Source organism: Falco punctatus (genome assembly GCF_963210335.1).
Source record: "Falco punctatus genome assembly, contig: scaffold_56, whole genome shotgun sequence".
In the NCBI taxonomy this organism is placed as follows: Eukaryota; Metazoa; Chordata; class Aves; order Falconiformes; family Falconidae; genus Falco; species Falco punctatus.
In genome coordinates this window covers 221,324-227,323 of record NW_027660190.1, presented here as the reverse complement: position 1 = coordinate 227,323, position 6,000 = coordinate 221,324, and the positions used below count along the sequence as shown (strand labels likewise).

The following is a 6,000-nucleotide window of genomic DNA, read 5'->3' as shown; positions in this document are numbered from 1 at the left end:
CTGCGCTGTGGGTATCTGCTCCAGCATGGTTCTCTCAGGGGCTGCAGGGGAATCTCTGCTCTGGCACCTGGAGCAGCACCTCTCCCTCCTCCTTCGCTGACCTGGGTGTTCGTTTGCGGGGCTGGTTTTCACATGCTTTTCCCCTTCTCTGCCCGTGTGGTGGTTTTGCCCTTTCCTACGTTTGTTTTTCCTGAGGAGCTGCCAGCACGGCTGAGAGGCTCAGCTGTGCCCTGCGGTGGGTCCATCGAAACCGTCCATGTCCAGCACGGGACGACCCCTGGCTCCTTCTCACAGGGACCTTCCCGCTACCGAGACCTGCCACCTTCACCTAATGCAGCAAAGCATTGAACAGCTTGTACATTGGGCAGTATTTGTGCAGCTTTGTGTCTTTTCTGTCTCAAACCAGGTTCTGCTACTTTGTTGAAAATGCAAAACATACTTCTTGAATATGAACAGAGACTAGAACGTGGGACAAATCGGTATACAGCTCTCTCACTCGAAGTAAGGGAATTGGGAGATGAAAAGAGGGAGTCACGGTTCAGAGCGGAGAAGACTCAAGATTTGAAATCCGTATTGGCTCACCAAGAAGCAGAATGGAAAAGGGATATCCAAAGCCTTAAGTATGTAAATTGTGGTCTGATAATGTATTATCTTGTCAGTGGTTTTGTTCCGAAAGACACTGATGGTGCAGGCAACAGGATGAGAAGTTTCCAGTCTTTTGGGTTTGGGTTTTTTGAATCCCGTGGGCCAGTTATGCTATGAAGGAGAGGGGAAAAACGTCCGGATACCAGCTCCATGTACAGTCTTCTGGATGTTGTTCTAACTTTGTTTTCTAGCAAGAAAAGAGAACAAGAGAGTGTGTATGGGGAAATCAGATTTATAAGAGAGATTTGAGAGATGGTTGGGTGGTGGTTTTTTTTTTTCATTTTGTCCTTGCAGCTTCAGTGGGCCTATAATACTAGGGTTTCTGTTAACTCCACCCAGTGCAAGTCAGACCAGAGCTTAGAGCATTTGTTTGCTTACCTGTTTGTTTGTTGGAAAGGTCAAGTTTGGGATTGCCCCTTTCCCCACACTCCTGAGCTAGACCCGGAGGCGTGAGGTTTCTCATCGCTGCTGACATCACGTCAGACAGGGGTGGCCAGCAGGCCGTAGGCAGTTCAGCAAGGACAACTGCAGAGCCCTGGCCTGGGAGGGGAGATCTCCTTGTGGTGATCCCCGGTGGGACGGCGTGGCTGGGGAGCGGCCCAGGCAGAGAGCGAGCTCAGCAGGAGCCACCGTGAGCTGGCAGCTGGGGCGGCCCGCAGCGGCCTGGGCTGTATGGAGGGCAGCAGTGCCAGGGCCCTGGGGGCAGTGAGTGCCCACCCCTCCGCAGGGCTTGCTGAGCTGTGTCTCGAGCCCGGGGCCCGGTGTTTGGCCGCCCAGCCCAGGAGATCTTGCCCAGTCCGTGTGAGGTCGGCAGGGAGATGCCGGGCTGGCCCGGGGGCAGGAGCACCAGCCCTGTGAGGGGAGGCTGCAGGAGCTGGGCCTGGGGGAGTTGGGCCTCCCAGCGCGGGGGAGGGGGGTGCGAGGAAGAGAGGCCGGTCCCAGCTTGGCCTGGGTTTGACTTCAGCAGGTGTTCAAAATCCTCAAACATCTGTCAAGTATAAAGAAGTAGTATTTTCATTCTAAGTGAATTCTCCAAGCAGCGTTAAATTTATACTTTCAAAAGTTACACTTTTTGCGAAATTACACTAGAAACTACATGTAAAGCTTTCTCCTTGCAATATACGCCATTCAAATACAAATGTTTCTGTCAGTCTTTCAAGTAATTTTAGTGGTGGTTGATTCTTGTCTTGCAGAATTTCTAAAGCAGGCTTTCAATTGGCAGTTCTTTCCTTACATTGACACTTGATTTTTTTTTTTTTCTTGTTCACTGTTGTGAATATATGGGAAAAAGTAGTCAAAATAATGATCAAACACAAAGCTGCTTTCTTGTTTGGGTACCGTGGGCACACCATGGACCGTTTTTTACCATGTCAGTGCTCATTGCTGATTGTTTCAGTTGGTAAAGAAGCTGACCTTCCATAAGGCTTTCCTTGTAAGTCAGCTTCAAAATGAAATTGCTGTAGTTTCTCCCAGAGGTAGATCCAGCTGAGGTTTAAAACTGTTTTTAATCGTATTCAGCTTAAACCCCATGCATTTCTGAATCTGGTTTTGAACACTGACATCCTTCTTGAGTAAACAGAAGCTGCTTGTTCTGCCTGTGGGCAGCAGTTGTTTTAGACTTACAGAAGGCTGCTGAAAAATTGTCGGGTCTGCCATAGGTAAGTGGCGTGCTGATTCACCAGTATTACTTCTGGTCACTGAATCCGTAATATGTAGGCAATGCTCAGTATACTAAGAAAATGTATACTAACCATAGTAAGTTTACGATGCTTTGATCTGATGAGACAACAAACTCCTTTTTCAACAAAATGGCTGTAATATGAAGATGGGTTTTTTTAATTTTATTTTTCTAGTGTGCACACTGGTGTGTGTTTCCCTATACAAACTTACAAATAACGGATAAATCACTCAAAGTTTTTTTTCTCTATCTTGTACAACTGATACCATGCACAACGGAATGAAGTTAGAATTCTTTAAAAAGTTGAAAAGTACAGTAAAAATATGAACTCTGAAAACATTTAACATTTTTTATGGTTTGAGTTGTCTCTGCAAGTTCATCATGTTGGAATATCTACTTTTATATCAGTGCTTTTGTTTCTCAAATCCTCCGTTAAATCCCAGATGTTCTTTGAAACAACAAGAAGAAAAGAGGCTCAGAGTAGAAGTGCTGTGTGAGAAAATGAGAGAAGACCTCCGAAGGAAAGAAGATCAATATTGTAAAGAGATGGAGGAGAAACAGAAACTTGAGTTACACTCTAGGAATTTAGAAATGGAGTTAAGAACACTGAGAAAGCTCTTGAAACAGGTATATTAAATAATGAATTAAACTCTTTGTCTTATTTTCTGCTTCTTTTCAATTGTATTCCAGTATGCCTAGAGAAGGAGGCGCTTTGTTCACGGAAGAGGCGTTGGATAACAATTGTCAGGTTTTGAGAACAGTAGGGTACAGTTGGTTCACAATTGGGCTGTTTTTTTTTTTTTTTTTTGCTTTGCAGTTTATTATTCCTTTTTTCCTTTTTCAAAATTAAGGTTTCATTTGTATTTCAGGCAAAGCCTTACCTTTTTTTGAATTACTACAAAACATCCTGTATTTCGCCTTCTTAAATTTTCATAAGAAAATTTAAATTTATTTATTTATAGGTGGATTATCATAACGGTGGGGAATCAAAAATGTTTTCAAGTATGCAAGGGAGAATGGGAAGATGTATTGCTAGCTCTGTTTTTTCTTCAGATGCAAGCAGTTTTATTGTATTACTGTAGGTTGAAGAGGAACGTGATGAAACACAGAGACAGCTCTCTCAGGAAAAGAGGGCCAGAGCCCTTCAAGAAGGAATTTTGAACAACCACCTTGGGAGACAAATGGAACTAGAAGAAGAGACAAGAAGATCTATAGGAAAAAAATCAGAGGTAAGCAGATTTTTTTTTCTAATAATAAATTAAATTTCACCATGTTTGTTTTAAAGTCATAATAAATCTTACATAACTTTTTCTGTTTCTTGATGGTTTATTTACTGTTTACCAGTGTAACTTATCTGGGTAAATACCTTTCTTGTTTTCTCTTATGTCTAAAAGTTCTGGAAAGCAGCATCACTCCTGTATGTACCTGAATTACTTGTGCAAGTAGGAAACTAATAGAAGACACTGTTTACACCGTTTCTTAACCTATCTGTTATTTTCCATTTCATAGACATTTTGTCATCACTTTTTAGGCTTTCTAGCAGTGAAACACCTAGCTACCTATGGCAAGGTTGACCAGGAAGAAAGTTGTTTGACAGTGTTTGTGTTTCCATTGCTTTTTTTTTTTTTTTTTAAATTAGTTATTCCCTTATTGAACTTACTTCAAGTATGCCTTTCTTTTCCACCTCCACATAACTAAAATTTTATGATCGAATATCAGCAATGAATTCAACTCTCTGTAAGAGTTAGAGTAACTGGAGGAGAAAAAGCAATCATAAGCACTGTATTAAAAAAGATCTTGAAAAGAGTTTACAGAATTTCCTAAAGAATGTGCAGTGCCTGGAAGATCTTGAAAAGAGTTTACTGAATTTCCTAAAGAATGTGCAGTGCCTGGAAGCCTTTTTGTTCTTGGCTGTGCTGCCCAATAAATGTAGAGTGAATGTGTTTAAGTGGAAAAAAGTTATACATACAATAAAGAGGCAATATACAGGACTATTGCATTCCGGGGGTGATTGAGTTTTATAGCTAACTTCCAGTAACACAAAAGGATAAGTGTTCAGAGAAGACATTTGAGAAGGAAAATACCCTTTCTAGCCTTGTTTTTACCAGATCTGTAGCACAACTAATTCAACCTTAAAGGCAGTATTATAAAGGCATGCACATACAAGAAAGCGCTGTCATTTTAAAAGCTTTGGTTGCTGGTTTAAGGGGGGAAAAAAACGTAACTGTATATTTGGGATGTTCATTTAGGTTTTAAGGATATGTTGCACTTCCGTTGTGTACGTACGTTGTACATGTGCATGGGTTCACAGAGTAGCTTATTGCCTGAAACTTCATCTTTGAAGTCATGCTTTAGTACTAGAAATGTTAAAATGCAGTTTATTGCTGCAGGTTTTTTGTAGATTCATTTCCCAATTGGCTCTTTATTCATGTTCCCTGTCCTTCAGGAATCCAGCACTGACAGAGAACAGGATCTGTTGTACAAGAATCAGTTACCACAAGATGAGATTGCTATGCTAAGGCTAGAAGTCACTCAAGTAAGACTTAGGCACCAGGAGGAAGAAGGAAAATATTTAAAGGAAAATGAGACCTTGAAAGAAAAAAATGAAGCTCTCAAAAAGGAACTTAAACTGAACAAGGAAGCGTTAAGACAAATGTTTTTTCAGTTCAACACGGAGCTGGACTTACTAAAGACAGAATCTGCAGCGCTGACTTCCAAACTTGAGCAGACAAACAAAAGCAAAGACAGACTAGAGACAGAAATTGAATCATTTCGTTCCTCCCTGAACGCTGCAGTTCAAGAACTTGAACTTCATTTGTCATCAAAAAGCAATGCTGAACGAAGATTTCACAGAGAACGTGATGAATGCCTTTGCTTGCAAGTCGAGCTCCATCGTGACCTCTCTGACGTGCAAGAAACCAACAAGAGCTTGTCTCTGCAGCTGTGTAAAGCTAAAAGCAAAGCTAATAGGCTAGAAAATGAGCTTCACCAGTTGAAGCAAATGCTCAGAGAAAAAGCTTTGCTTTTAGAAATGGCAAAAAAGAATTAAGTCAAGGCCAGTGTCGGGCAAAGGAATGTGATCATGCTCGACAACTTGAGAAAGATCCAGTAAGCAAACTTGTAATAAAACAGGAGTCCTTGCAGGAGCGATTGGCCCAGCTCCAGAGTGAAAAACCTTTTTACTCCATCAGCAATGGGAAGAGATGCAGAACAAGAGGATCATGAAAGAAAAAATGGTGGATTATGTGCAGCACTGTTTTAATGACATTTTCAGCAAACTTAGAGCTGATAGGGAAAAGCAAGTTTATCTAATAGAAGAGCGAAACAAGGATTTAAATGCCAAGTGCACTGATTTAAGGGAACAAGTCTTTAAATATGAGACTGACGTAGTAGAAAGACAGGTAAAGTATATGCGTAGAAAGAACAATTTAAAGTTTGTCCATTCTTGAAATTAGTTTGTTCCTAATGTATCCGGTGTAAGTTATATGCATGGGACCAAAGAATACTAATTTGTTCTGGTTTGTAATGTTTCTCTCGGAATTGCGGAAAGTTTTGGCAACGGGGATATTAGTCCTCAGATCTAAGCAGAGAACAGAAAAAAGGTATCCAAGTCTAAGCTTTGATCAAGAAAGGTGATTCTTCTCTAGAACTTTTTTTCATCTCTTTTCCTTAGTCCA

At 41.2% G+C, this 6,000-nt stretch overlaps 1 long non-coding RNA gene across 1 annotated transcript; it reads left to right on the top strand.

Annotated features, from left to right (window-relative positions):
• The first annotated feature begins 405 nt into the window (after nt 1-405).
• Nucleotides 406-3,946, top strand: LOC308057671. Its single transcript, XR_013925388.1, has 2 exons — nt 406-620; nt 2,767-3,946. It is a non-coding gene; the product is annotated as an uncharacterized lncRNA (long non-coding RNA).
• Nucleotides 3,947-6,000: the final 2,054 nt, after the last annotated feature.